At 38.7% G+C, this 20,983-nt stretch overlaps 1 long non-coding RNA gene across 1 annotated transcript; it reads left to right on the top strand.

The window, feature by feature from the left end:
- Nucleotides 1-234: 234 nt before the first annotated feature.
- LOC134736073 (uncharacterized) lies at nt 235-11,165 on the top strand. The gene is made up of 3 exons (XR_010119770.1): nt 235-1,222; nt 10,518-10,684; nt 10,795-11,165. It is a non-coding gene; the product is annotated as an uncharacterized lncRNA (long non-coding RNA).
- Nucleotides 11,166-20,983: the final 9,818 nt, after the last annotated feature.

The following is a 20,983-nucleotide window of genomic DNA, read 5'->3' on the forward strand; positions in this document are numbered from 1 at the left end:
TACACAGACACACACACACACCCACGCACGCATGCACGCGTGCACTATGGTTTGAATGTTGTTTGTCCCCTTCAAAACTTTTCATGTTGAAATTTGATTGCCATTGTGACAATATTTAGAAAGTATAACCTTTGAGAGGTGATTCGATCCACAGGGCTCTGCCCACATGAGTGGATTAATGCTGTTGAATAGGAGTGAGTATGTTATAAAAGGGCAAGTTTGGCCCCCTTGTGCTCTCTCCCTCTCAGCTCTTTTGCTCTTCTGCCATCTGAGGAATAGTGTTTCTCCCTCTGGAGGATGTAGCATTCAAGAAGCCACCTTGGAAGTGGAGACAGCTTTGACTCGATGCCAGATCAGCTGGTACCATGATCATGGACTTCCAGCTTCCAGAACTGTGGAAAACATATTTCTCTTGTTTATAAATTACCCAGTCTGTGGTATTCTGTTAGAACAACACAAAATGAACTAAGACAATGTGTGTGTGTGTTTATGTGTGTGCATGCACATGTATGAGCATGTCCATGTGTGTCAGTGTGTGTGTGTATCTCCTGTTTGTTCTATCTGGTTAACCATGATTGAAACAGATATCATGAAGATAGCAATGCGGCTTTGAGCAGAGACAGTTGCAGGATTATGGAGAGCCTTGAGTGAGCTGTCATTATGAGTTATGTCACCCCAATAGTCATAAAATACTGAGTAATATTTGAGTAATAATTAATTATTACTATGTCTACTAAGTGAGCATATATTGTGCCATAGAGGTCGGTTGGCACGATTTCTATTGACTCAGATTTCCGAGATGCTAATCCAGAGCCTGAGTGGAAGTCTCTCATCTTCCTGTCAGAGAAGCTTTACTCTGCTGAAGAGAGCACCAAAAGCTGGGTATCCTCCATCAGGGAATGGGGATCTGACTAGAAAAGGCCTCCAGCTCTGTCAGGTTAATACTGGGATGAAGAAGGACTTTTTATATTAATGGAGTCAATGCCATTGAAAGTTAGCATTCATTTAGTCCACTTCTTCATTGTATACATAGGGAGAGTGAACCTGAGAGAAGAGAAGCCACCTTTATAGGCCACACAGCAAGTTGGTGGCACAGCCAGGCCTCACACTCACATCTCCTGACAATAAGTAAGGTGGAGAAGAAAGGAGAAGGAAAGAGATAAAGGTTGTTTGCTAGAAGAGAAGTCTGGATTCCCATTGTGCTTTTACTATGAGCCATTTGGTGAGTAATTGTCCCAAAGTGTGGAAGTGTCCTATTTTTCACAGCTGGGTAGAATGGAGGGAAAATAGAAAAGTTTGAAAAATAAAGTGAAATAACATAGACAACATATTTATAAGGGCCCTTAACTGCTAAATTACAAAATTGAAAATGATCTATATAGTTTTCGTTGACGAGTAAATCTGCTCTCTGGTGGACTTCTCTAGTGGCAACAAGGCTACTGTACTCAGTCTGACCACCTTGACCAAAGGCAAAGTTTGCCCTTGTTAAAATAAAGGTACACTGTGCTTGCTGTGGGGCCAGGCTTCCTTATTTCCCTCCTATATTTGTTCAGGAATTTGGTTCTCTCCCATGAGGATACTAAATTGAATGGATCAATGAAAATGGCATCTGCTTGTTTGTTTTAACTTGACTTTGATAGCTTCATCCATTAAACTTTCAATGAAGTTGTAATTTCTTAAAAAAAAAAACCCCTAAATTTAAAAACATGCTGGCAGTTCATAATTACCTTGGTATGTATCAAGATGAATCAGTGAAGGTGACTCTCTTTCCTTTGCATTTAGTATTGTTGCTTTGTGCCTGTGTTTTCTGCTTAGGATTTATTAGTGTAAATCCCCGTTATACATCATTGAAAGCATTAGGATTTATGTAGTGTTAAATCCATATCAGGATTTATATGGAATTAAATCCAATCTAAGACACAGTAGATAACCTAGTAGGGTTTTGTACCCATAATTTCTACCGCTCTTTGTGGAAAAGCATTTCGTTACAAACTTTCATATTTGGGAAAGCAGTGTTCTGCAAATGGCATCTATTATTACCAATGTGGAGTGTTTTACTGTACTTTCCACGTAGTCCCTGGGCTCCTTACTGAGAAGCATCGTCATGGCAAAGCATCTTTCATGGCCAAGAGGAGGACATTAACCTCTTCTCTGCTCCTTCCCTGTTTGGAGCACAGCACAGCTTTGATTAACTCTTTAAAGAGCCTTCTGTTTACACCCTCTCACAGATCTGCAGACAGTATTTTCTTTTTATTTTATTTTATTTTATTATTATACTTTAGGTTTTAGGGTACATGTGCACAATGTGCAGGTTTGTTACATGTGTATCCATGTGCCATGTTGGTTTGCTGCACCCATTAACTCGTCATTTAGCATTAGGTATATCTCCTAATGCTGTCCCTCCCCCCTCCTCCCACCCCACAGACCCCGGAGTGTGATGTTCCCCTTCCTGTGTCCATGAGTTCTTATTGTTCAGTTCCCACCTATGAGTGAGAACATGCGGTGTTTGGTTTTTTGTCCTTGCGATAGTTTACTGAGAATGATGTTTTCCAGTTTCATCCATGTCCCTACAAAGGACATGAACTCATCATTTTTATGGCTGCATAGTATTCCATGGTGTATATGTGCCACATTTTCTTAATCCAGTCTATCGTTGTTGGACATTTGGGTTGGTTCCAAGTCTTTGCTATAGTGAATAGTGCCGCAATAAACATACGTGTGCATGTGTCTTTATAGCAGCATGATTTATAGTCCTTTGAGTATATACCCAGTAATGGGATGGCTGGGTCAAATGGTATTTCTAGTTCTAGATCCCTGAGGAATCGCCACACTGACGTCCACAATGGTTGAACTAGTTTACAGTCCCACCAACAGTGTAAAAGTGTTCCTATTTCTCCACATCCTCTCCAGCACCTGTTGTTTCCTGACTTTTTAATGATGGCCATTCTAACTGGTGTGAGATGGTATCTCATTGTGGTTTTGATTTGCATTCCTCTGATGGCCAGTGATGATGAGCATTTTTTCATGTGTTTTTTGGCTGCATAAATGTCTTCTTTTGAGAAATGTCTGTTCATGTCCTTTGCTCACTTTTTGATGGGGTTGTTTGTTTTTTTCTTGTAAATTTGTTTGAGTTCATTGTAGATTCTGGATATTAGCCCTTTGTCAGATGAGTAGGTTGCAAAAATTTTCTCCCATTCTGTAGGTTGCCTGTTCACTCTGATGGTAGTTTCTTTTGCTGTGCAGAAGCTCTTTAGTTTAATTAGATCCCATTTGTCAATTTTGGCTTTTGTTGCCATTGCTTTTGGTGTTTTAGACATGAAGTCCTTGCCCACGCCTATGTCCTGAATGGTATTGCCTAGGATTTCTTGTAAGGTTTTAATGGTTTTAGTTCTAACATTTAAGTCTTTAATCCATCTTGAATTAATTTTTGTATAAGGTGTAAGGAAGGGATCCAGTTTCAGCTTTCTACATATGGCTAGCCAGTTTTCCCAGCACCATTTATTAAATAGGGAATCCTTTCCCCATTTCTTATTTTTGTCAGGTTTGTCAAAGATCAGATAGTTGTAGATATGCAGCATTATTTCTGAGGGCTCTGTTCTGTTCCATTGATCTATGTCTCTGTTGTGATACCAGTACCATGCTGTTTTGGTTACTGTAGCCTTGTAGTATAGTTTGAAGTCAGGTAGCGTGATGCCTCCAGCTTTGTTCTTTTGGCTTAGGATTGACTTGGCGATGCGGGCTCTTTTTTGGTTCCATATGAACTTTAAAGTAGTTTTTTCCAATTCTGTGAAGAAAGTCACTGGTAGCTTGATGGGGATGGCATTGAATCTATAAATTACCTTGAGCAGTACGGCCATTTTCACGATATTGATTCTTCCAATCCATGAGCATGAAATGTTCTTCCATTTGTTTGTATCCTCTTTTATTTCATTGAGCAGTGGTTTGTAGTTCTCCTTGAAGAGGTCGTTCACATCCCTTGTAAGTTGGATTCCTAGGTATTTTATTCTCTTTGAAGCAATTGTGAATGGGAGTTCACTCATGATTTGGCTCTCTGTTTGTCTGTGATTGGTGTACAAGAATGCTTGTGATTTTTGTACATTGATTTTGTATCCTGAGACTTTGTTGAAGTTGCTAATCAGCTTAAGGAGATTTTGGGCTGAGACGATGGGGTTTTCTAGATATACAATCATGTCATCTGCAAACAGCAGACAGTATTTTCAAAGCACATTGCAATTTTTGACAGCAGGCGCCACTGGGGTGGGGAAGATACTTGTCAGCTTTTTCCTTTGGTGACTTTCCTTCCATTTTTTTTTTATCTTTTGAGGGAATGAAAACTGCTCCAGGTTGGTGCTTGCTATTCTCCCCTTTAATTTCTTTTCTCTTCTTTGTATATGCTTTTCCCCCATCCCATATACCAACTGATGGAGTGATTGAGTGACTTTCATCCATTCAGTCAAGTATTTACTGAGTCCTACTTCATGCAAAGTACTGTACAATGTACTGAGTTTTTAGAGTTATTTCTTTCTGGGGTTGTTTTCCCTTTTTAAATTATGAAAATAATACATACTTACGGTAAAAATGCACAGTACAAAAGGATATAAAATGAAAAGACACACAAAGGGCTAATATCCAGAATCTACAATGAACTCAAACAAATTTACAAGAAAAAAGCAACCCCATCAAAAAGTGGGCAAAGGATATGAACAGACACTTCTCAAAAGACATTTATGCAGCCAAAAGACACATGAAAAAATGCTCATCATCACTGGCCATCAGAGAAATGCAAATCAAAACCACAATGAGATACCATCTCACACCAGTTAGAATGGCAATCATTAAAAAGTCAGGAAACAACAGGTGCTGGAGAGGATGTGGAGAAATAGGAACACTTTTACACTGTTGGTGGGACTGTAAACTAGTTCAACCATTATGGAAGTCAGTGTGGCAATTCCTCAGGGATCTAGAACTAGAAATACCATTTGACCCAGCCATCCCATTACTGGGTATATACCCAAAGGATTATAAATCATGCTGCTATAAAGACACATGCACACGTATGTTTATTGCAGCACTATTCACAATAGCAAAGACTTGGAACCAACCCAAATGTCCAACAATGATAGACTGGATTAAGAAAATGTGGCACACATACACCATGGAATACTATGCAGCCATAAAAAATGATGAGTTCATGTCCTTTGTAGGGACATGGATGAAACTAGAAACCATCATTCTCAGTAAACTATTGCAAGGACAAAAAACCAAACACCGCATGTTCTCACTCACAGGTGGGAATTGAACAATGAGAACACATGGACACAGGAAGGTGAACATCACACTCCAGGGACTGTTGTGCGGTGGGGGGAGGGGGAGGGATAGCATTAGGAGATATACCTAATGTAAATGACGAGTTAATGGATGCAGCACACCAACATGGCACATGTATACATATGTAACCTGCACATTGTGCACATGTACCCTAAAACTTAAAGTATAATAATAAAATTTGTATAAGAATAATAAAATTTAAAAAAAATGAAAAGAAGATCCTCTTCCACATCAAGCCCCTAGTTTCACTCCTTTGTATAACATCAATAACAATTTCTTACATATCCTTGTAAAAATTTTCTGTATGTATATAAGTGTGTATGTAATGTATACATTCATACATATATGTACACGTAGGTAACATACACACATTTACTTATATATGCGTTCTTAGAAAACGCAGACTGGAACATGATAAACACAGTTTTGTACATCTACTTTCATGTTGTATCAGGCCATTTGCTTTGCTATAAAAAATATCTGAGGCTGGGTAATTTATAAAGAAAAGAGGTTTAATTGGCTCATGGCTCTACAAGTTGTACAGGAAATTTGGTGCTGGCATCTGCTTCTGGTGAAGCCCTCAGAAAGCTTACAATCATGTGGAAAGTGAAGGTGGAGCAGGCACATCATATGGTGGGAGAGAGAATAAGAGAGAGATGGAGGAGGTCCCAGACTTAAAAAAACATCTCATGTGCACTCAAAGTGAGAACTCACTTATCACCAGGGTGATGATGCTAAGCAGCTAAAGGGGCTGACCAGTCACCTCTCACCATGTCCCACCTCCAACATTAGGAATCACATTTCAACCATTGAAACCATGTCACATGTGTATCTTTCCATGCCTTCCATGTCAGCACATGCAGTCTTGCTGACTCCCTTAAAGGCTACAGGGTTGAAATGTAACTTTAGGAAACTCTGAGGTTTTGCTAAGTTTTATATAGAGGGCACTGGATTTGATTTTGAATGTATAAATTCAGTGTTCATTTGCTGTCTTCAGGTTTCTTTTACTTTTTCTCTATATTGAGGGCACTACCCAGTTATGCATTCTGACACTTGAAGAATTCTGGCGGCTTGCAAATGCTCCATGGAGATGAAAATTAACTTGATTGGTTTTCCTTCCTGAACACCATGTGTCCACTTTGGCCTTGGGCGACTCTCAAAGTGGGTTTCAAACCAGGCTTTAGAGTTTGTCTCAATACTTTCTAATAATTTATTTTATCCTTTTCATAAGTTTTCTCCTACAGCTTCAGTCCATATTTTCTGGTCTAGCCTTATCAACTATAAAGTTCTTATTTATTTGGAACTTGAGGTCAGTGACTTCTGGCCTCACTAGCTTTCATTCTAGCTCACTCTTATTTAGGCATTTACTATATGCATAATTTCCTTTAATCCTCATGACAAACCCATGAGGGAGGTGCAGTAATTATCTCCAAAGTGACAGATGAGGGACAGGAAGGCTAAGGACATTGTCTAAGGTCACACAGCTGGTAGATGGAAGAACTAGAATTTGAACCCAGGTTTATCTGACCCTAAAAAATATGCTTTTAATCAGTATATATACGGCCTCCCTTAAATCAGTATTTCTAGCTTTTCTGTGAACCTGTGATTCTCTAGTGGCAAGCCCCAGTAGTAGCCACTCCCTGAACGTACACTGCATGCCAGACTCCATACCAGAGGGTGGAGCTGAGTTTTCTCATGCTGGAACAGCATTTTCTTACAAGCTAAACCATGGGAGGGATCTTGGGTGGGAAGAAGCACTTCCTGCTTATAATACAAGCCAAAAAGAGATTCCCACAGTATGAAGCTCACAGTCTTTCCTGTGTAAGGACATTATGAAGACCTCAGGCAGAATCTCCAGCTATTGTGCATTTTTGTTTAATGCATTTATACCGTAAATTAGTTAGAGATATAGACTTGCAACCCCTACTTTGACCCAAAACACCGAGACACAAGAGGGAATGGTCTTTTGTTTTCCTGATCAGAGCTCTCTAGTTTCCTTATCAATGTTGCTCACCCTGGGTGTTGCCTCTTTGAATTCAGATTTGTGTGAACGGGGTTTTCTAAGAGAAACCTTGGTAACCAAGAGACAGTTTCTGTCTCTGCCTTCTTCTGGTGGACTCCAATCCTGGCTCTCCAACTGCCTTGCCTTCATGTTTTAGGGATTCAGAATCAGGATGCAATCATGGCCCAATCACAGAATTGAACATTTCTAAGTTCCTCAGTATCCAAAAGGAAGGGCATTTCAGATGTTAGGTAACTGTCCTTTATTCACTGTCTGATAGAGATTTAATGGTTACAAAGGGGTTTGTTTTTAGGTTTTTAGTTTTATTACTTTTAGTTTATTTCCAGCACTGGAAAATAAGCCTGAAAATCTGGAAAGGGAAAGGCCAAACCAATCGCAGTTGCCCTGGAATTGTGGGGGCATTCCCAATAATAAATGTCTAGATGGTGTGTTTATTCCAGTTCCAATCCAATCCAATTCAATGAATATTTGGTGAATGCCTGCTGTGAAGAAGATAAAGAATGAATAAGACATGGCTCTCACTCTCCAGGAGTTCACACTGTAATGGGAAATTGACGTGCACTGTTAATTCTCATACAAAGAAGGCAATAATAAAGGTCTATACAGAAGTTTAAACAAGGTGTTAAGGGAATATTGGAGGAGTAAAAAATTATGTCGAATTAGAGTATCTGGAAGGATGCTGTTTGAAAGAAGGTGGTTTTGAGCTTTGTCTTAAAGGGGTGATGAGATTATTATAGGAAGACATTGAGGTGAAGGGTAGTTTAGGTTGAAGAACCACACACTCTGCAGATGTGCAGTCCCAGGGAATGCATGGCAATTAGTCTGGTAAGGTGGAGAGCAGTATGGCATACAGCTGGAGAGGTAAGTCCGACCCAGTTTATGAAGAGCCTTGAATACTAGACTAAGAGTTTGGACTTGCTCTGTAGGTTAAGGGGACTCTTGAATACCTTCCCCTCAAAATCACAAAGGAGTCTGTTTCCTGTCATCATAGCACTTGGTTCTTTCTCAGTAGCCCCTTTTACAGACAAATTCCTTCTAGTTACATTTGTACTCATTTGGTGAAGATTCTCTATGGGAAATACTTGACTCTAAAAAACGTGACACATAGTTTGATGTAAACGTCTCTGATATATCAATAAGGTATTTTATTCATTTCTCTCCCCAATCGTGTATGTAACTACATATACTTTGTATAATCATTGACTATGATTACAGTCTGTGTTGATATAACCTAAGAGTGGTTATGCATGATCTGGGTGGTATTGCATCTGGAATTTATCCTACTCTTTAACATGTTCCATTGAGCTTACACCAAACCAGTCTAGCTATGCCATCAGATTTCTCTTTACCAGCTCTATTTATGGTCTTTCTCTGACATTACTATAAGAATGTCAGGTTAAATTACATCAGATGCTTCTCTCTCCAAGATATGTTAACTTTGCTCCGTTCACTTTCACCATTCAGCTTGTCATTCTATCATGAACAGGAATTAGCTTCGTTTGGCATGATTTGTGTTTGAAGAATCTGTATTGACTACTGTTTATCACTTGGGTTTTCCCCTAGATACTCATAAATGACTGCCTTAATAATTGTCCTCACAGCTTACCAGATATTGAAATTAAATTTATGAGTTTAATTCCCTGAGTTCCCTGGGGACTTTTTTTTTTTTAAAGAAAAATGGAACATAGCAGTTTCATGACTCAAAACAACTCTTCCATAATAACCAATGTGATAAAAACATTTTTTCAGGGAAACAAATTTCAGTTTTAGCCTTCCAAATGATTATTACGAAAATTAACAACTAATAAAAAAATTGAAATACTAAAAGACATCCTGTATCCTCTCAAACTATTTATTTATTGTACTCACACATATTCTTAAGTGCCATAAAAGATGCCTAGAAACCATTAATCCACTAGTATATAGTCCTTACTTGGTGCTGGCAACTGAAAATTTGGTCTTTTTATATACAAATTGTTACACACATGAAAAATAGTCCAATAATGGCACTTTTTATAGGTTATTTCATAAGTACTCTTGGTTGGACATATGCTAAAGTATTGTTACAGGTTGCTGAGGCAACCCGCCTGCTACAGTTGTGGTGAACTCTACAATTTACTGATAATGCTGACCTGAGACTTGAGTGTTATCTTCACTGAATGCAGTACAGGTGTATTGTAGGTAGGCTGTAGGTGGACCGTAGCTACCTCTAAATCTTTACAGAAGATTTTGAATGTGGCTTTTGTTGCATAGAAAATAAATAAAATAAATCTCTACAGAAGACTGGCAAGAGATTGGTGCATATTTAATAGCAAACAGTGGGATGCTTTGAAAGGGATGGATAACATGGAACATTGAACAGCACGAGCTTTAGTGGGGTTTAGGTTTTGATAGTTGTCCAGCCAAGACTCTGCCTGTTACTGAAGCTAGGGATATGTGGAGTGACCAGTTTACATCAGTCATAGTAGAGAAGTAATTGCTTTTATCTGACTAAAGCAGGCTGGACCCAGTCAACAACACGCTGATGCTACAGTCCCTATTCTTGATGTTTTATTGGAAAGTGGTAAGACTTATTTTTCTCTCTGAGCTGGTACCACCCATTTGCAGTGGTATGTTCTAGAAGCAAATCGTATTTCAGAGCTCTTTGGTTGTGTAATTTTTTTCAATAGGCATGATGAGTATTCTGGAAGCTGTATCATGGTGCCTTTTGCTTGGCTGTGTGTCATCACTATAATGCATAGGTTTTTTACTTGTTTGTGTGATTGTTTTTATTCCAAAGACTGCCATCCAGGGCCATGCAGCAAACAAGCAATAGGGAAATATCCCACTATGCAATCCTATTTTGAGATGATATTTAGGATCAGAGAACATGCATTAGTTACCTACCAGCTTGACAGGAATGGATTTCCAAATCTGACACACCATAGCCTGAATTGTCACCAGTTTGCTCCTGGAAAGGCCAGCTCATGGTAAGCTCCTTAGAGTTTGTTAGTAGTGGGGAAGCCTTGAGTTTCAGGAGAACATGTTTGGGTGGCATTTTAAGAAGCCATTCCATTTTTGGTAGAATAGAAAAAGTCTGCATCTGAGTCTGTAGTACAGTCTGTTCTCTGGATGAACACAATGATTGTCTCTCTCACATTTTTCTGATATTTGTTCTGCAAATCAGCTGCATGAGCCCCTGCCACTCTTCTAAATAAGCTTCCAGGCATTACCTGCATGCTGTGTTCCTGTGGTGGGATGGCAGTAATCTCTGCTAAGATAAACGGGAGCTTCTGTGGATAAAGCGTAAACGCAGTGAAGTGTGTGTGGCTGGAAGATTTAATGCCTCTACAGGTAATTTTTTTAGAGGGGGATCTGGCATTTAATCAAATCCAGAGTCATTATGTAAATTTAATCACCTTGCAACACACTGGTAATTTTATTATCTCCTTTTCATTTGACAGTGCTTAGATACAAGTTGAGCTTGGAATTCCAGAGGTAGAGCACTGCTGATTGGAGGCATATTAAGTAAAATGTACTGTGGAAATGAGATAAAACCTTTATTCTTGTCAATGACTGTCATTCTTGTATGTATTCAGGTGTCCAACAAAGGATTTTAGAATAAAGTGTGCCTTTAAAGTTTCCCACCTTTCTTAAAGCTCCCAATGAATTGCAAAGGGCCTGTTTGGAATGGACTGTATTAAATCTACTTCAAATGAAAACCTTTACACTTAGTGAAATATGGTTCAACAATCCTTAACACAAGGCCTTTACACTTGTGTAGCCCATTTTGGTTTGGCCTGTCTTGTCACTAGAATGCTGTCTGAGCTTGGATTATTTATGCCCTAAGATTTACTTAAAATTGAAGGCAGTATTTCCATTCATCAACACTAGTTTTGATAGATGTTTAAAAGGTGCAGTGAGGTTGATGATCCTGAATACACAAATTATGGATCACCACATCAAGTTGGATTTCCCTAAAGGTGTATGGCTTTTTGACCTTGTGATTTACACTAATGATTATGTTTTAATAAAAGTAATAAAGCTAAATATACGTGATCTAAGGAGTGAGATTAGAAAGGAAGCAAGAGGAGAGACATACTGTGTTGAACTGACCTTGCTAAGGCAGAAGAAATGGCATTTTATGGTGTTTTTTCTTTCCTTCACTTCTCTGTTTTACTTCTTCCACTTTTTATCTCTTAATTTGAAAGAAACTCTTGAGAATATCTCTTCTCCTGCAGACAAAGACACCATGAGCTCCCCCATCCATACCCTAGAACTTGCAGGCCCTTGGTCAACCATAGAGTCTTTCCTTTAATCAGGTGATATCTCTCCTTTTGTACCTTGCAGGCATGGAAGCCAATGACTTGGGCAAATGCCCCTAATTCAGGATCAACTCAGATGACCAGGTTTCCCCTACCTAGAGTGCTACTTATTGCAGTGAAAACTTTTCTTCTTTCCAAAAACCTCTAATTAAACCTTTAATAACTCCCTGACTCATAACATGGCTTCGTAATAGGACATCAAAATGATATAATCTAGGATTAAGATTTAAGTGCCTTACTATCAAGTTTCCCATTGAGCTGAGTATCTGTTCTCTGTTTACCACTCATGCCTCAATTTTCTCTTTCTAAAATGGAAGTAATGATCACTACCTACCTCCAAGGGTTGATATAGGATTCAGTGAGGCATTTGATGTGAAAGTATCCAACACTCAGTTTGGCATAGAGTATATGTTCAGTGAAGGCAAGTGGAATTTGAGTGATCTTGTGAGTGCTAAGAGGTTATAATCCAGGGTTAGTATGCAACCCTAATAATGGGGCTACCATGCACAATCACAGTGAGGGTCTGAGTCAAATGAGGATAATTGGGCTCTGGCTTTGGTGTCTCCTTTTGTGGGTTGCAGCTGATAAAATAAGTCCTCTTTTGTCACAGCATCATACAAAAGTAGGTTCACTCATGTATACACACACACACACACACACACACACGTGGCTTGGGTGAGAGAGTATATCAAATAATCCCACAGTAGAGAGATGATGAGATTGCTGTTAAGGGATGTCCTAATTTGGGTAAAACTTGTGTGACTTTAGGAAATGGACTTACCCTCTCTCTCTCAGTTTCTCTGTCTCTCTCTCTCTCTCTCTCTCTCGTCTATCCATTCATCCAACCATCTGTCCATTCATTCAATAAGCACTTATGAAATATACCCATCACTATATTTCTATCACCATTACTGAGTAGCAATGATAGAAAGATTGATACTTTTCCTTTCCTTAAAGAGCTTATACTCTTGTTGGAGAGAGGGACAAGCAAACAGTTATAAAACACTCTTTTTTTTAACTTTTTTAATTTTTTTATTTCCTTATCTAGAATACTGGTTATTGACTAAGAGGTCTGAGTTATTATGCATCAAGAGAGTTGAGCATGCTCTTGGCCTAAATAGATGGGCTCAGGTGAATTAGTATTATCTACTGACCTTGACGTTTATGGGATATTAGTTGACAGGTTTGCTTTATTATCAGATTGTTGTTGTTTTTTTAATTTTATTATTATACTTTAGGTTTTAGGGTACATGTGCACAATGTGCAGGTTTGTTACATATGTATCCATGTGCCATGTTGGTTTGCTGCACCCATTAACTCGTCATTTAGCATTAGGTATATCTCCTAATGCTGTCCCTCCCCCCTCCCCCCACCCCACAACAGTCCCCGGAGTGTGATGTTCCCCTTCCTGTGTCCATGAGTTCTCATCGTTCACTTCCCACCTATGAGTGAGAACATGCGGTGTTTGGTTTTTTGTCCTTGCGATAGTTTACTGAGAATGATGTTTTCCAGTTTCATCCATGTCCCTACAAAGGACATGAACTCATCATTTTTATGGCTGCATAGTATTCCATGGTGTATATGTGCCACATTTTCTTAATCCAGTCTATCGTTGTTGGACATTTGGGTTGGTTCCAAGTCTTTGCTATAGTGAATAGTGCTGCAATAAACATACGTGTGCATGTGTCTTTATAGCAGCATGATTTATAGTCCTTTGGGTATATACCCAGTAATGGGATGGCTGGGTCAAATGGTATTTCTAGTTCTAGATCCCTGAGGAATCGCCACACTGACTTCCACAATGGTTGAACTAGTTTACAGTCCCACCAACAGTGTAAAAGTGTTCCTATTTCTCCACATCCTCTCCAGCACCTGTTGTTTCCTGACTTTTTAATGATGGCCATTCTAATTGGTGTGAGATGGTATCTCATTGTGGTTTTGATTTACATTTCTCTGATGGCCAGTGATGATGAGCATTTTTGCATGTGTTTTTTGGCTGCATAAATGTCTTCTTTTGAGAAGTGTCTGTTCATGTCCTTCGCCCACTTCTTGATGGGGTTGTTTGTTTTTTTCTTGTAAATTTGTTTGAGTTCATTGTAGATTCTGGATATTAGCCCTTTGTCAGATGAGTAGGTTGTGAAAATTTTCTCCCATTCTGTAGGTTGCCTGTTCACTCTGATGGTAGTTTCTTTTGCTGTGCAGAAGCTCTTTAGTTTAATTAGATCCCATTTGTCAACTTTGGCTTTTGTTGCCATTGCTTTTGGTGTTTTAGACATGAAGTCCTTGCCCATGCCTATGTCCTGAATGGTATTGCCTAGGTTTTCTTCTAGGGTTTTTATGGTTTTAGGTCTAACATTTAAGTCTTTAATCCATCTTGAATTAGTTTTTGTATAAGGTGTAAGGAAGGGATCCAGTTTCAGCTTTCTACATATGGCTAGCCAGTTTTCTCTTAATCCATTTGGGCTGCTATAACAACATACCTTAGACTGGAAAATTTATAAATATCATAAATTTCTTTTCTCAACAGTTCTTGAGGCTTGAAAGTCCAAAAATTGAGGTGCCAGCAGGTTCAGTTGTCTAGTGAAGGCTCTCTCCTTCATAGATGGTCCTTTCTTGCTGCATATTCACACGGTGAAAAGGGCAAGAGGCTAATAAACTCTGAGCACTCTTTATAAGAGCACTAATCCCATTCATGAGGATCCACCCTCATGACCTAATCACCTCCTAAAAGTCCCATCTCTTAATACTATTGCTTTGGGGATTAGGTATCAACATGAATTTGGGAGTGACACAAACATTCAGACCATAGCAAATACTATCAAAGTGATAAAAGCATGTGGAGGGTATGGGAATAAAGAGAAGGTTCCTTTCCCAGCCTGGAGTGGAAATGAATGGTCAGAGAAGACTTCAGGAAGAGGTGATGCAGAGGGTATCATGGGAATAAAGAGAAGGTTCCTTTCCCAGCCTAGAGTGGAAATGAATGGTCAGAGAAGACTTCAGGGAGAGGTGATGCTTGGGCTAAGTCCTAAAGTGTAAAGAGGTGTTTACATAGTAACAAGTGGCAGGGACGGGTGGAAGAGTGTGTTTAAGCTGAGGGCAAGCCCTCAGGAATTGCTCAGCAGTTCCTATAGTGTCCAATACTGGTAAGAGTTCTGATCAGATTTGACAGCCATACATGAAATGTAGACTCACCGTTTGTTTGTAGCCCACCAGTTGTGTTGAGAACACTGTGAATAAGTGCATATTTTAGTGCTTCTGTAAAGCCCTAGAAAGTAAATATTTTAGGCTTTGAAGGCCATGAGGTCTCTTTTGCAACTATGCAACTATGCAGTGCTATCTCATCACAGATTTAATTTGCATTTTTCTAATAGTTAACAATGTTGAAAATACCATGTGCTTATTTGCTATCTACACATCTTTGTTGAAATGTCTGTTGATGTATTTTCCCCATTTTCTACGTGGACTTTTTTCTTACCATTGAGTTTTGAGAGTTCTTTATTATATTCTAGATAAAAGGCCTTTGTAAGATATGTGATTTGAAAATATTTTCTTCTAGTCTGTAGCTAGTCTTTTCATTCTCTTAACAGTATATTTCACTGAACAAAACTTTTTAATTTTGATAAAATCCAATTTATCAACTTCTGTTTTTATGGATCATGCTTTTGATGTCATATCCAAGTACTCTTCAAGTAACTCAAGGTCAGGAAAATTTTCTCCTATTTTTTTCTAAACATTTTATTGTTTTATGTTATATGTTTTGATCTATAATCCACCTTGAGTAAATTTTTGTATAAGGTGTAAGGTTAGGTTGATGTTATTTTTTTTTCATACTGTTATACAATGATTTCAGCACCATTTGTTGAAAAAACATATCATTTCTCCATTGAAATGCTTTTGCATTTTTGTCAACAATGAGTTGGCCATGTTTATGTGAGCCAATTTTTAGACTCTGTTTTCTGTTTTATTGATCTATGTGTCCTTCCCTTTGACAATACCACACCGTCTTGATTACTGTGTATATACAGTAAGTCTTAAAATCAGATAATGTTATTTCTACAGTTTTATTCTTTTTCTTTAAAATTGTTTTAGCTCTTTTAGTTCCTTTGCTTTTTATATAAATTTTACATTCCACTTATCTGTAAATACAAAAAGTTCTATGGGATATTGATTGGAATTGCATTAAATTATGCTGTTTCTTTCAGTCCATAAGCGTGGTATAACTCTATTTAAATCTTCTTTGATTTCTTTCATCAGGGTTTTATGGTTCTCAGGATGCAGAGTCTGTACATATTTTGTTACACTTATACCTAAGTATTTAAATTCGTTTTGAGCTATTATAAATTATATATATATACATATATTTAAATTTTGGTTTTCAGTGGTGCATTGCTAGTATATAGAAATATGCTTGATTTTTGTGTGTTGACTTGTATTCCATCACCTTGATGGTACTCACTTATTTTTAGGAGTTTTTATGTAGACTTCTTGAGATTCTCTGTGTAGATAGTCATGCTGTTTACAAACAGAGTTTTCTTTCTTTTTTTCTGATATCTGTGCCTTTTATTGATTGATTTTTGCCTTATTGCATTGGCTAAGACTTCCATAATGATGTGGAATAGGTGGTAAAAGTGGATGTCTTACATTGCTACCAGTCTTCAAGAGAAAACATTTAGATTTTCACCATTAAATATGATGTTATCTGTAGGTTTTTTGGAGATGTTGTTTATCAAGTTGAGAAAAGTTTACTTCTATTTCTAGTTTGCTGAGATTTATTTTTAATAATTAATGGTTGTTGGCTTTTGTCAAGTGCTTTTTCTATATCAATTGATACAATTATGTGGCTTTTTTAGACTGTTAGTATGATCAGTTATATCAATTGAATTATTCTATTATTGAAGCAACCTTACAATCTTGTGATAAACCCCACTTGATTGTGGTGTCAGAAAGGGCCTGTGATAAATCTCCAGATATGTGCTCATTTTATTTCTCTTTGCCCTGTAATGTAAATGCAGTTATACTGGTATCATAAAGGTACATTTGGGTACTAGGGAAAGGTCAGAGAGAGAATGCTGAGAGGTGGAGGGCATTCTGCCTGAATGAGGAGCCAAGGAAGGCAATGGAAGCTACGGGAGAGAATGTAAGAACTGATCTGTGAGCAAGCCAAAAGTGAGCCCATCCATCAGGCTACAACCGTTGAATGAGTGCCTGCTATGTGCCGAGCAGTTGACACAGGCTAAAAGATTCTAAAAAGAGTCAAGATTGGATAACAAAGAAATAAGGCCCTTGAGGAGCTTGATCATGCTGGGGGCTAGAGGTGAGAGGGTTTGTATATTCTAGTTCTGGAATTTGGCTGATGAGCACTGGACCCAGGACCCAGGTGGCTGCCTGGAGCAGCCTGAGGTCCTTTCTTGGCCTGCTGGTAGGTAAAATAAATGAGAGGAGAAGAGTCTGGGAAAGGTGGCCTCTGTGGCTTATCTGGCACCTGCAATTTGATTAGATGTATATAACCTGTGTCTTAAAATCCCTCGCATTGGGCATGGCAGGCCAACATGCAACCAGCAGACACTGAGATAGGACCATGGGCTCTGAGAGGGAGAGATAATTAGAGATTTTCTTCAAAACTGAGGGCTTATCTACAACTATCTGATCTTTGACAAACCTGACAAAAACAAGAAATGGGGAAAGGATTCCCTATTTAATAAATGGTGCTGGGAAAACTGGCTAGCCATATGTAGAAAGCTGAAACTAGATCCCTTCCTTACACCTTATAAAAAAATTAATTCAAGATGGATTAAAGACTTAACATGTTAGACCTAAAACCATAAAAACCCTAGAAGAAAACCTAGGCAATACCATTCAGGACATAGGCATGGGCAAGGACTTCATGTCTAAAACACCAAAAGCAATGGCAACAAAAGCCAAAATTGACAAATGAGATCTAATTAAACTAAAGAGCTTCTGCACAGCAAAAGAAACTACCATCAGAGTGAACAGGCAACCTACAGAATGGGAGAAAATTTTCACAACCTACTCATCTGACAAAGGGCTAATATCCAGAATCTACAATGAACTCAAACAAATTTACAAGAAAAAAACAAACAACCCCATCAAAAAGTGGACGAAGGACATGAACAGACACTTCTCAAAAGAAGACATTTATGCAGCCAAAAAACACATGCAAAAATGCTCATCATCACTGGCCATCAGAGAAATGTAAATCAAAACCACAATGAGATACCATCTCACACCAATTAGAATGGCCATCATTAAAAAGTCAGGAAACAACAGGTGCTGGAGAGGATGTGGAGAAATAGGAACACTTTTACGCTGTTGGTGGGACTGTAAACTAGTTCAACCATTGTGGAAGTCAGTGTGGCGTTTCCTCAGGGATCTAGAACTAGAAATACCATTTGACCCAGCCATCCCATTACTGGGTATATACCCAAAGGACTATAAATCATGCTGCTATAAAGACACATGCACACGTATGTTTATTGCGGCACTATTCACTATAGCAAAGACTTGGAACCAACCCAAATGTCCAACAACGATAGACTGGATTAAGAAAATGTGGCACATATACACCATGCAATACTATGCAGCCATAAAAGATGATGAGTTCATGTCCTTTGTAGGGACATGGATGAAACTGGAAAACATCATTCTCAGTAAACTATCGCAAGGACAAAAAACCAAACACCGCATGTTCTCACTCATAGGTGGGAATTGAACGATGAGAACTCATGGACACAGGAAGGGGAACATCACACTCCAGGGACTGTTGTGGGGTGGGGGGAAAGGGGGAGGGATAGCATTAGGAGATATACCTAATGCTAAATGACGAGTTAATGGGTGCAGCAAACCAACATGGCACATGGACACATATGTAACAAACCTGCACATTGTGCACATGTAACCTAAAACCTAAAGTATTAAAAAAAAAAAAAAAAAAGAAATGCCAAAAAACAAAACAAAACAAAAAAAAACTGAGGGCTTGACCTTCCTACTTACTTACTGTGGTCACTGTAATGCCACTGCCTTAGGCAATGATACCCAGTTTGATCTCCTCTCAGATACTGTTAGGTCAGTGTCTCCATCCATTATTTTCTGTGGAAGCTCTGGCAGCCTGAGAGTTTGAGCAAAACCAACCTGACCACCGATTTTTTAGTATCTAGCTCTGTATTCTCAACCATGATTGCACATTAGGATTGCCAGAGACAGAACCAGCTTAATAGACATGTGACCAGTGCATTTACACAGGACCCCATGCTCAGAAGGGAGGGCCATGCTGGGAGATTAATGTTCTGTGGTTTCCATTTGAAACTTAATGATTTTTATCTTTTTTATCTTCAAACCTGTATTTTGTAAGTGAAGTGTAGTGAGACAATGAAGCATGTACTGGGGGCTTGAAATCTTGATTCACATATGGGTCTACCTCCTACCAACTCCCCACATCTCCAGGGTGGGTTTTTGGCCACCACTCCCTTGATTTCTGGTGCCCTTGGCCTTACCTAGGTCCCCCTTTCTCATCCTTGTTCATCCATCCCCAGCAGGAGCCTGGATGTTGGGAGAGTCAGGATCAGATGCATGTACCCTGCAGCCCCTCTAGGTAGGGCATGACATCGATCATCTCTGCTCCAGACTCACAGCACCAGGCACATTCAGTGGGAAACACAGTGGCAGCAAGCCTCTTGTCTATCCCTGATTTAGGTACCTAAGTGTACCCTGGTAAAGAGATTGTAATATCCTTGGGGGATGCCTGTCTTCTGTGGGAGGGGATGGTGGGCCCATAGGAAGAGAGATGCTAAAGCTCAATTTCCATACCTTCTGATAAGGCACAGCATGTCAGTCTGATGGCTGGTGAAAGGGAGGACCCAATAGTTGTCAGTCCCAATCACACACCCAAGACACAAGTCATTGAGTGGGGCTCCTGGGTGCCTGCAAGGGTCTACCCTCAGCCCATGAATATCCCCATGCCCAAGAGAGTATCATTTGGGCCTGCTTCATGTCTGGAGGACCCTCTCTTTCTCCTTTCAACCTTCTTCAATCTGACTTACATTAGTCTCTTCCACCCAGCTCAAGGCACCTTCCAGAGATGAAGTATGAAATACAAATTATACAATGTTGGTGATTCTGCATAGGAGTTAAATGCTGTGATATTTTAATTTAAGATATCACTGTGTCATACAATATAAAGATGAACAGTAAAATGTCTATTAATGATTTAAAATTTTACTTTTTATTTACTTAGAGTGACATTGAATAGCAAAGAGAAAACACCATGACAGGTTGAATGAGAAACCACAGAAGAAAGGAAAACATCTTTATATTTTAGTACCTTTAAAGACACTTTTTCTCTGTTTTTTGAACAAGGCACGCCACATTTTCATTTTGCACTGGGCCCCACAAATTACGTATCCAGTCTTGTCTGGGGGTATATTTAAAATATATGGATATATCCAAATTAATTGGCATTGGATAGGGCTCTAGGCATCTGCATTTTTAAAGGCATTCCAGAGAATCTGTTGTAGAAAGAAAGTAGAAATAAGCAAAGAGCGAAAGCTAGAATAAACCCTGTGGTACTAGGTTAGTGTCAGAGAGATCAATATGAAAAACTAGTAAATATGTCTGTCTGTCTATCTGTAAAGATAAGTAGATACAGAAATGAATGTTGATACAGTGTTGTCATAGTCTGTTCAGGCTGCTATAACAGAGACCTTAGACTGGGTAATTTATAAACAATAGAAATATATTGCTCACAGTTCTAGAGTCTGGGAGGTCCATGATCAAAGGGCCAGCAGATTCTGTGTCTGGTGAGGGTTCTTTGCTTCATAGATGGTGGAAGGGGTAAGGAGCTAAGAAGCTCCTTTAGACCTCTTTTATAAGGCCACTAATCCCATTCATTAGGTTTCTGCCCTTATCACTTAATCACTTTCCAAAAGGATCCACCTCTGAATACCAACACATTAGAAATAAGATTTCAACATACAAATTTTGGAGGGACACAAATATTCAGACCATAGCAGATGTATTCATGGATATATATCTATGTGTATATGTATATGTATATAGTTGTCCCTCCATATCCATAGGTTCTGCATTCGTGGGTTCAAGCAACTGTGGATTAAAGTATTTGGGGAAAAAAAATAAAAAATAACAATATAACAATAAAAAACATACAAAGGAAAAACAATATGGTCTAACAACTATTGACATAGCATTACATTATATTAGCTATTATAAGTAATCCAGAGAGGATTTAAAGTATACAAGGGCATGTGTGTAATTTATATGCAAATACTACACCATTTAATATAAGGAACTTGAG

The sequence above is a fragment of the Symphalangus syndactylus genome, chromosome X, assembly GCF_028878055.3.
Source record: "Symphalangus syndactylus isolate Jambi chromosome X, NHGRI_mSymSyn1-v2.1_pri, whole genome shotgun sequence".
NCBI classification, from domain to species: Eukaryota; Metazoa; Chordata; class Mammalia; order Primates; family Hylobatidae; genus Symphalangus; species Symphalangus syndactylus.